This window comes from Cibotium barometz, chromosome 31 (assembly GCF_041138505.1).
Source record: "Cibotium barometz isolate CiBa-2024 chromosome 31, ASM4113850v1, whole genome shotgun sequence".
In the NCBI taxonomy this organism is placed as follows: domain Eukaryota; kingdom Viridiplantae; phylum Streptophyta; class Polypodiopsida; order Cyatheales; family Cibotiaceae; genus Cibotium; species Cibotium barometz.
In genome coordinates this window covers 50,778,221-50,790,017 of record NC_141076.1, presented here as the reverse complement: position 1 = coordinate 50,790,017, position 11,797 = coordinate 50,778,221, and the positions used below count along the sequence as shown (strand labels likewise).

The 11,797-nt window shown below is 39.7% G+C and overlaps 1 pseudogene; it reads left to right on the top strand.

Annotated features, from left to right (window-relative positions):
- The first annotated feature begins 8,153 nt into the window (after positions 1 to 8,153).
- LOC147620999 (uncharacterized) lies at positions 8,154 to 11,178 on the top strand (annotated as a pseudogene).
- The last annotated feature ends 619 nt before the right edge of the window (positions 11,179 to 11,797 follow it).

The window sequence follows — 11,797 nt, the reverse complement described above, 5'->3', positions numbered from 1 at the left end:
ATGCTATTAAAGTTAATTGATGAATGGTAGTAAAGCATTACATAAATTGATGAATGCTATTGAAGTTAATTGATGAATGATAGTAAAGAATTACATAAATTTCTATTTATGCTTAATTCTAATGGTTTTTATGTAATTTCTCTCTCTCACTCAAGAAATGGTCATACTCATGACCTATTCTCAATCCAAATGAAGCTTTTCATAAAGCTTTTCTTTAATCCAAGATTAATCTATGCTTGAGGCTAAATTAATGACTTTTTTCTATACTTTTAGTTTATGTATTTCATGAATATTGATGATTCAATCCATTATGGGTTAATGATCCAATTAGGGATCATTCTAATCATTCCCTTAAGGATAAGCTTTATCATTTAAAATAATTGAGATTTATCAGTCATAGCAGCGGAGCTATGGTAAATTTTTTGTAAAAATTACACATAAAATAATTTCATTCAAAGCATGAAAAGAGGACTTCCTACCATATTTCAGGAATTATCATCCTAGATTAATTGAAAGAATTTTATTATAATCAAGGAGAAATTGATTTTATATTATGCATAAATGATGAATTAAGAAAAAGAAGATTTCTAGTAATTAAATTTTATGCTAAAAGAGTAATTCCTATCAATTCTATACTCTAAAAGTATCTTTTTTATGCATAGAAGATGCATATTGATTATCATATTTGAATTTCATGCATAGAGGTATGCATAAAAGATTATTATTTTAATATAAAAGTGTTACTTTTATCATATTTGATTTTCATGCATAGAGGTATGCATAAAAGGTTATTATTTTAATATAAAAGTGTTACTTTTATCATATTTGATTTTCATGCATAGAGGTATGCATAAAAGGTTATTATTTTAATATAAAAGTGTTACTTTTATCATAATTGATTTTCATGCATAGAGGTATGCATAAAAGATTATTATTTTAATATAAAAGTGTTACTTTTATCATATTTGATTTTCATGCATAGAGGTATGCATAAAAGATTATTATTTTAATATAAAAGTGTTACTTTTATCATAATTGATTTTCATGCATAAATGGGTGCATAAAAGATATTTTTTTATACTAAAAGTGTGATTTTCATCATAAATGGATTAAATGCATAAGAGAAATTCTTTTATTCTAAAAGTGTAATTCCTACTAAATTGGATTTATGCATGGAAAGATGCGTAAAGAATTTATTTTAATCCAAAAGTGTCATTCTCATTTAAAATGAATTTATGCATAGGAAGATGCATAAAAGATTGATTTTTATTTCAAAAGTGTTAGTCTCCTTAAATGGAATTTATGCATAAATAGATGCGTAAAGAAATCTTATATAAAAAATAAGAATTCTCTTGTATTTTATAAATAGATATTAGGACGTGATAAGATGCGTATGAGATGTGATAGGATGAGTTAAGAGTTATATGAGATGTGATAAGAATGAGTGTGGATGTATGGATGTGAATGTGGATGTGGATGTGGATGTGGATGTATGGATGTGAATGTGGATGTAGATGTGGATGTATGGATGTGAATGTGAATGTGGATGTGGATGTATGCATGTAGATGTGGATGTATGGATATGAATGTGAATGTGAATGTGGATGTATGGATGTGAATGTGAATGTGGATGTGGGTGTATGCATGTAGATGTGGATGTATGGATGTGAATGTGAATGTGGATGTAGATGTATGCATGGAGATGTGGATGTATGAATGTGAATGTGGATGTATGGATGTGAATGTGAATGTGGATGTGGATGTATGCATGGAGATGTGGATGTGTGAATGTGAATGTGGATGCGGATGTGGATGTATGGAAGTAGATACGGATGTGGATGTATGTATGTGGATGTGGATGTATGAATGAGGATGTGAAAATGGATGTATGCATGTAGATGTGGATGTGTATGTATGGATGTGAATGTGGATGTGAAAGTGGATGTATGGATGTGGATATGGATGTGTATGTATGAATGCGGATATGGGATTGGATGTATGATGTGGATGTACGAACATGGATGTGTATGTAGAATAATGAATGTGAATGTGTATGTGAAATAATGTGTCATCGATTTGAGTGAATGGATGAGAATGAGTACACATATGAATGGAATGTGGAATAGGTAATGTGGACTAAGGAGGGATAATGTGGAAAGACGAGAGTTTGATATAGAAACTGTATTTTGTGACCTATTTGTAAATGACTGTTTTATGTCGAAAATGCTGGGGAAGCATTTTGACTGTCTTGTGGATTAAGGTCATGGAGACCTAACTGATATAGTTGCAACCGGTGACGGAGAGTCAATGGAGGACCTCTCGCGTAGCAAGGTCGACCGAGGTCTTGACCAGCCTCGGTTCGATTTAAATGGTGAGCTTCCGGTATGGTGGATGAGGGATCAAGGAAACGGTCTATGAGTGAAGCGCTAGGTCACCTGTGAAGGATCCTAGAGGGTGCTAACCATACGGTGCTCGGGCTCTGGGTCGCCGAAGATACCCACACGTGCGTCGTGGAAGATATTGGAACAAGAAGTAAGAATTGTTTTCTGAAACCGGGCATGGATTTGGTTGATTGACCTTGCTGGTCCTCAACGGATGAATCCATGGCTCTCTTATATGGATTTGTTGGTTGATCTTGCTGATCTTCAACGGAGATTCCATCTGGATTTTTATAGTTGATTATATTACCGGGTACTGTGGTCTAGGAACTATTGAAAAGGCCCCTGATGAGTGGACAGGTGGTGAGCGTTCTGGTTGCCAATGATGCCATATATACTCCAATGAAGGAATGATTGGAAATAAGGATTCAACCAGAGATTTTGAGGATTATGATCAGTGACACAATGGTTTCATTAAAGAATTGTTTTAAAGATAACTGATATTGAGAAAAAGGCAACTTCATATTGGGTGTGTAAGTGGTGTGACTGGCATTAAATTTGTTTTTGAAATTCTGGCTAGGGGGCCTGGGAACTCTTTTCCCTGGTACCTGGGACAAAACCTAACCAAATTCCTAATTGGATCCCATCACTACAGTGGTTGGGTGGTTTTCTAACCCATGGGACTGGATGGGGTTAGGCTGGACTGATGGATCCGTAAATCGAGACTCAATTTCTGTTATTACGATAGATAAAGTAAATCCCGGATAGTAATTATTCTATGGATAGGAATCAACGGCTGTGCCTCTTGATGGGGAAAAAAGCGTTGATCCCAATGATCCAAGTGCAAGTTTCTTCCTTGATCTGACCGAGTATCTTTATAGGTGCAGTCGGATCAGCTTGATCAGTAATGGTCTTGACTACGTTAGAGTAAAGAGTTATCCTGGTGGAATCGCCCGTGCTTTCCGGGTAAAGGAAGTTTTTCCGGGTTCGGTTTTGGAAAAACCGACAGATTAGTCTCTTGTCCGGATATCCATGTGCGAGGCCCCGCGCAAGAAGTGCTACTTCCGCTGTGCTAGCACCCGAATCAGTTGCGCAGTGGGGACAGGGATCTTACACTCGTCGTGAGGAGGCAAAGCATCGGCAATATGAGGTGGGATCTTCTCAGGAGGGACCGTTACGGATGCATGGAGTGATGGTGATAGTAGCCCTCCGCCATTACCTCATGAAGCCGTGGAGGAGGAGGTGTTTGAAGATATGGTGCGGGATTTATATGTCCATCAATCCGAAGGGAGGGATGATAGCATGAAGCAGGATGATCTTTTTACCGTAGCATCGACTCCACTATTTGAGGGATGCACATTCTCTGTTCTACGTGCCTCCCTTGAGTTACTAAACTTGCAAACCATATATGGATGGAGCAATGCAAGTTTAAATGCATTACTCAAGTAAGCTTTAAAGTCTATTTTGCAAACATGGTGAATTATGCTAGTGGGTCGATTACTCGAATGCTTTTCCTCATTTATGGTCTTCACGTGCAGGCTATTGTGTAAAATGCTTCCAAGGGAGAATAAATTATCGACCTCAAGAGATATGGCAAGGCAACATGTAACCTCTCTTGGAGGATTAGATTACAAGCGCATCCATGCATGCGTCAACGATTGCGTTTTGTTTTGTGGACTACATAAGGATGCAAGAGAGTGTCCTACTTATGGAGAGGCAAGATATAGAGCAGATCTCAATACTTTGGACATGCATCGTAAGGTTCTGCGACATTTTCCCATAATCCCTCGCATCCAACATATGTTCAAGTGCAAATCCATTGCAGAGCTCATGTCATGGCATTCCTCCCATCGATCAACCGATGGCAAGTGGAGAACTCCCGCAGACACTCTTGCATGGAAGCATATTGAAGACACATGGCCAAGCTTCAAGGAAGAACCTAGGAGCTTGAGACTTGGATTGGGTATGGACGGTGTGAACCCATTTGGTCTCAAAAGCACCTCTTACAGAGTGTATGGCGAGTGATATTGGTGAATTATAATCTTCCACCCTCTATGGTGATTAAGAAAGGACATGTTATGTTATCCCTTCTAATTCCAGGGAAACATAAAGTCAAAAATCCTGATGTTTATTTGGAGCCTTTGATTGACGAGCTAGAGATACTTTGGAGAGGTATCGAGGTGCATGATGTGAGTAGGCCTCCCTCGTCACTCACGAGACTTCAACTCCAAAGCAATCTTGATGTGGACGATGCATGACTTCCCAGGCTATGGCGAGTGTTCAGGTAAGCATTGCACTTCTAATTATGAGTAGGCAAAGGATGTGGCATCCTAAACTCACCTTCAACTCTTAATTGCATTTATTGTTCAGGTCTTACTACATCGGGTTACCATGCATGTCCTATTTGTGGTCCTTCGCTTGTTGCCTCACGGCGGGCAGACGCATTGAATAAGGTCATCTATGAGAATCACCATGGATTTCTCCCACCTGATCATCCTAGATATGTTTCCCCTTGGAATGAAGTCCTCCCACAATCACTCACTGTGGGAGATTGGATGAGAATTTGGGACGGTTCCACGACTCCTCCACCACTTGGCATGAGCCGGTAAGGGTTTGTAACTATTGTGTGCTATATAGGCCGGAAATAAAGATTGCCCGCTAACACCAGCTTTTGTTTAGATACTCCATCTTTAATCGTTTACCATATTGGTCCCACCTCAAGATCAATCACATGCTTGATTGCATGCATATCTTCAAGAATATGGCATCTACCATTTGGGAACATTTGAATGGGACACGAGATTCCATAGGCATAAGGGAGGATCTACGTACCACAGGGAGGATGCGTGAAGCTTGGCTACAAGAGAGATCAAATGGGCATGTTTTTTTACCTCGTGCATTGTGGAGGTTATCAAAGCTAGAGATGGTGGCGGTGAAGCATGCTATTACTACAATTCGTACTCCCACTGGATGCATGAGGTGTTTGAAGGGGGCCTTTACAAAGAGCAAGAAAAGAGGTGTAGAGCAATTATATGGCTTGAAATCTCATGATTGGCACAAGATGCTCCAAGTAAGTATTTTATGTGCATAATATCTTTTTCCTTTCAAATTTGTGAGTGAATTAGAAGCAACTAATCAACCATTCCTTGTGTGTTTAGTTCATACTACCTACTAGCATTTCTCGTAGTGCATCGAAGGACGTGAAAGATTGTATTTACAAGATGGGCGAGCTTGTGAGGTACTTTACATGATACAAAATGTGATGCGTATCAATGCTCCATGCAAGGTGTTCATATTGCTAATATGGTGTACTTTTTCATTTCTAGGTATGTGAGCTCAAAGGAAATAGATCCCACCACGCTTGAGAATGCTCGAGTTATGTCAGTGGAGGTGGTTTGTTTAGTAGAGGAGACATTTCCACGTTCTATTCTCACAAGTAAACTACATCTCCTAGTGCATTTGGTGGATGAGATTGCTATATGCGGTACTATACATGCACGATGGTTATTCTTCCTCGAGCGCTTCATGAAGACCTTGAAGGGTTTCGTGAGACAAAATTCAAGACCCGAAGGTAGCATGGCCGAGGGTTGGTTGGTACAAGAGTCACTTGTATATATTTCTGAGTTTCTTGTTGATGTGGATAGCTCTCTTTCACGACTATGGAGAGATGATGAAGACCTAAGGATGACCTCTATTGTGCCTCAAGGGAAAGGACACAACAAAGTAATAGACACGGAGTTGCTTAATAATATCAACCTCTATTGCGTACTTAATAGTGATGTGATGAGAAGATGGGTGACAAGATACGAGGATACAAAGGAAAGAAGACAAGAAGAAAGGGCCGTCTTTCGTACACACCACGGATCTCGTGTGCCATACCCTCAGTATCTAAGAGCACTTCCAAAGGATATTCATGTGGATTGGCTACTTGACAAAATGGAGAAAGCAGAGAAAGATGAGGGGATGCATATCACAATGGAAGAATGGGAGTATGCTAGGGGATGCATGAGCAAGGTCGGTATATAGAATGTTATGCATAAGTTAGGAGCTTTCAATAATTTAGATTGCTTATTTAATTGATTTTGTCTTGGTGTAGTGCACTATGTTCAATGCTATATGGTGTCAAGGCAAGCATTTTCAAACACAACGGATTGATGATAAGAGAAACACACAAGATTGCGGTGTCATTGCTAGCTTTGAGAAGGAGCCAATGGAGCCATGGATGATTATTGTGGCATAATCCAAGATATTATTAAGCTTGACTTTCGACGCTTCTTTGTGTATGTTTTGGATGTAAAGTGGTTTAAGGAAGTGGTGGAAAGAGGCCCTAATGCAACAATCAAACGCCATGCAATTGGCAATCAAACGCCATGCAATTGGCTTTGTAACTGTTGACTCCACAAAGTTTTGGCAAAGTAAGAAGGACACACTAGTACTACCGCAACAATGTGAACAGGTACTGTACACACATATAAAAATACTCACTTTTAAATAGTTGATACCTTCGATGCAAGGAAAATAACATGATTGTATTTGTGTTTGAATTAGGTTGTCTATCAACCAATGGTGGATAATAACATATGGTGGCATGTCATACCTATTATGCCACGTTCCAAAGTGATGTATAGTACATTTACGAATATGGAGCGTATGGAGGATGATCATGGCCATGGAGGTGATGATGACCGTGATACGAGAGAGGAGGATGATCATGAGATAGGAGATACAGATATTGAGGCCATTACCCGTGAGGACGAGCCTACCATTGGTGATGCTTATTTTGATGAGCACATGAGTAGCACAAGTAGTAGTGGGTTGAATGTATTTGTAGATCTAAACACTTGTTTGGATTTTGAAGTAGATAGTTTGGCAAGGGTTGATCTCATTGAGGATGAGATTGAACTGTAGCCCATCATTGATATTGGCTAAACTATTTTACATATTGTCTCATTCTCCTCACCTCACTTAATTTTTGTATATGTGGGTTTGCAAAAAAGCATTGATGTTTTTGTTAAAATTATGTGCTTTGGAAATCATGGGCAATTTTTGGAAAGCAGTGATGTACATTTACCAGCCTACACCAAAATCTCACTTTTTGTATTCTCTGTTTTGCGTCTAAATACGTGTCTAATTCTCAGTGTAGATGCACTAATAGATGCGCTAATACACACGTAAATAGACATGCTGTTAGACGCAGTGTTAGATTCTCAGTGTAGACGCGCGAATAGACGCGTCAATACACACCTAAATACACGCGCTATTAGACACGCTGTTGGACGCACCCGTAATTTCTCTATTCAAGCAACGCCTATAGACGCGCCTGTTATTTTGCGCGTCTATCAAGCGCGTCTATAGTTGCTTTGTGTTGTTGTGTATGCATAATGTATAGAATGCTTAATAGAAAGCTTTGATGGAGAGCTCTCCATCAAAGCTCTCTATTAGAGCTGTAGGGTTAGGGAAAGGGAGAGGAAAGAGAGGGAAAGGGAGAAAAGGAGAGAGGGAAAGGGAGAGAAGCTCACCTAAACCCTATTTCCAAGCTTTCCATGAAAGCTTGAAAGAACACATAAAAGCATGAAAGAGGGAAGAAAGCAAGAAGAGAGCTTACCTTGGAGAAGGATACTTGATTGATTGAAGAGGTTTGAGGGATGAGTAGAGGTGGGAGGAAAACTCACGCTGTAGGCGTAGCTATGCATGTGGAGCAATAGGGAAGTAGGTAAACATGTGCACCAATAGGGAAGTAGGTAAACATGTGTAGCAATAGGGAAGTAGGTAAACATGTGCACCAATAGGGAAGAAGGTAAGTATTGACACCTACCCGGCATCGATCTAGGCAGGAGTGACAGTTTCGTAGGTCGCTACCAAGCAGTGAAATTTCACTCTACTGGTGGCCAGCGTGTTTTGTTGCTGTGCATTGAAAAAATGCTATTGTGGTTCGCTGTCTAAGAGCGAAAACCTAGGTAAATTTCTGTTTGCAGTACTAGATGTTGTTGTGTGTTTTGTATGAACCCTAAATATTCCTGAAGTGAGTGCTATAATGTTTGCAAATGGTTTAGGAGTTGTTGCAAATACAAACATTTGGCATAAGAGAATTAGGCATGTAAATGTGCAAAGAATGAAGTCTATGTAGGGTATGTAGAAAGTATGTGAAGCATGCCAATTTGGAAAGCAAACAAAGCATGTATTTCCACATGACAGAAATGTGAGCAGGAATGTAGTAGATGTTATGTATTCAGATATATGGTGTCCCCCCATGAAGACTATGTCTATGGGTGGCTACAGGTACCATGTAACATTCAATATTAATGACCACATGAGGATAGTGTGGGTGTATTTCATGAAGGAGAAGAGTGAAGTTTTCACTCATTTTCATAATTTCAGAGTGATGGCTTAAAAGTAGACACGGAAGCATGTGAAGTGTCTAAGGTCAAATGGAGGGGGAGAATACTTCTCCAATGAGTTCTCTGATTTCTTGTGGAAGAAAAGCATTCAGAGACAGTTTACATGCAGATATACTCCGCAGCAAAATGGAGTTGTTGAGTGGAAAAATAGACACTTTGCAGAGATAGCACAAGCATCGATGGGGCAGAGGAGAATATGCCGCATAGCTATTGGGCTGAGGCTATGTCTACAACAGTTTATATTATGAACATGCCTCCTACTGTAGCCATGCATGATGTAACACCAGAGGAGAAAGTTACTGGCAAGAAACCTGATTTGTCTCACTTGAAAGTTTTAGGATGTATTGCATATGTGCATGCGCCAGATGAGTTGCATACTAAGCTAGATGCAAAGGCAGAAAAATGTGTGTTTATTGGGTATTCCCTTGAGCAAAAGGGATATAGATGTTATAATCTTGCTACTCGTGAATTGAGGGTAAGCAGGGATGTTGTATTTGATGAAATAAGTAGTTGGTATACTGCTGAAAAAGATGTTGTTGGGGTTGATGTAAGTGGAAATATGGATGCATAGAATGCAAGTCAACAATCATAGTCATTGAGTGGACTAAGAGAGTTCTCATGCAACGGTTCTGTTGATAGACCATGGAGTGGAAGGCTACATCATAATACCAGTCTTGGAAATGTAGTTAGTACATCACATAAAGGCAAAGAGAAAGTGGTTGAGCCCCTTGGTATGCTTGATATTTATGTAGGGAATTCTCTTGTTGATGGAGAGTCTAGTGTCTTGGACATGAGCCTTGATGAGGAGCTCGGGATTCCAGCAGTGAGGACAACTAGTATAAAGAAGTCTTTGGAAGCCATGAATGCAAAGTTACGAAGATCTAGAAGAGTCAAAAACCTTGTGCAGAGGTTGACTTACGATGGTTATGTGGCACATCACTATGATCATATAGCAAAAGTTATGCAAGTTATAGAGCCCACATGTCTTGATGAGGCTATTGGAAATGTGTATTGGAAGAAAGCTATGAATGAGGAGATGGATGCATTAATGGAAATGAGACTTGGGATTTGGTGACATTTACTGAAGGCAAGAAAGCTATTAGATGTAAGTAGGTGTATAAGGTGAAACATAACAGTGAAGGTAGCATAAGCAGGTACAAGGCTAGATTGTTAGCCAAAGGATATGCGCAGACACATGGGATTGATTATGAGGAGATATTTGACATGGTTGCAAAGATGGCAACTGTGAGAGCTGTGATTGTGATGGCTACAAATTAAAAGATAGCAACGAGGAGAATTCAGATGATGCTTTGGACAAAGATGCCAAGGAAGGTGTTGTGAGAGCTGAAACGGAGTCATCCACAACGAGCACTTTGCTTGGTGGATCAAAGACTGAACAATCTTCTGATGCTGGGACTAGTAAGTCTTCAAGGGTATCTGGAAACCTCTCTTTAGAATTAAATGCAGCAAAAAATTCACATAAAGATGGGGCCTTATGGCATACAGCTGACAGCAAGGAGTTAGCAGATTTGGTCTCTCAAAAAGGGTATGGGTATCTGCAGAATTGTGATTTACCACCTTCACAAAGCTCCCTTACATGGAAGGGATCTTTGGCAAGTTGTGACTTCACTACCTCTACATCTATCAAGTTTGGTACCCCTCCATCTGTAGACAAGTTTCTCTTAGTTTCACTGCGTGTTGGACACGAGCTAACTCAACTGCCAGATCCAACACCAATTTGTGAGCATCTGTCAAGTGTTTCCCAACCTCTTGCCATCCCATCAGCTCTACCAGGAGCTTCCACCCGAGACAGGTAAAGATTAACTTCTCATTTGCATCCGATATCAACAGGATACAAGGTGTGATACTTGACAGGCTTCAGTGAATTCAGCCCGATGGTGCTTCCGTTGGCTAACATGTTTTTTTACAGTTCTGATGAGTGGAACACAAACTGGAAAGCGAGTAGTGGAAAACGTGTTGGTGTTACTAAGCGAGGATATGGGACACTCGGTGAGGCTCTTTGCCATTCACAAACACGAGCAAGACAAGCAGAGAAGCTTGCAGCATAGGCATTGCAAGAGAGAGAGAAGCTTGTGCAGCTGCTATTTAGAGAGGCATGGACTGCTCGTACCTACAAGCAGTGGGTGCAGACTCTGGAGTTGGAGAACTTGTTGCTTAAGATGTGTTCTGGAAGTGATTTGGAGGTCTGGATGGACAACAAGATTTTGAAACCTTCTACTGCTTCTGAGCAGATAGGAAATAACCCTTGGAATGGAGCATGGGTTGGATATTTCTTGCTTACTGAGCCCAGTTTTTCTTTTGTGAATGCAACTGTTGTCTATGGGAGTACTGATTGTGCAGGGGGTTTCTTTCATGTGATGATTAATGACCTTTCTGGTTAATTTTGATCTTACCCTTGGAATGGAGCATGGGTTGGATATTTCTTGCTTACTGAGCCCAGTTTTTCTTTTGTGAATGCAACTGTTGTCTATGGGAGTACTGATTGTGCAGGGGGTTTCTTTCATGTGATGATTAATGACCTTTCTGGTTAATTTTGATCTTTTGGGTAGAGTGTTGTATTGCCTTCGCTTAAGAGCAATATTGAAGTGCCTTACTTGCTTCTGTATTTATTAAGGCAATTGAGCTTAATTGTAGTTATCTTACCGCTTAAATTCTATGCTTTGAGCTCATTTTTGAGTATTCGCGAGAAAGGGTAGCCTCAGCTTACATTGAAAACCAAACCCAAAATGGCTACTTTGAGTGTCTCTAGAAGGAGCACCGCTATATTTTCATCAATTTTTATTGGTATATGTTTTAAAGTCTTAACCCAATTTATGCTTGTACATCAATGCCAAATGTATGTGTTAAAGGTTGGTTCAAGACCCACCTGTTAATAATATGGGTCACATGTAGCACACTTCCTCTCTGTTCAGTTCGTGTGTAGATAACACACTATGTTTTATTGTCCCGAGTATATTGTGTAGTTGTGTTTTGATGAAAACAAAATAGATAAATGCAAAT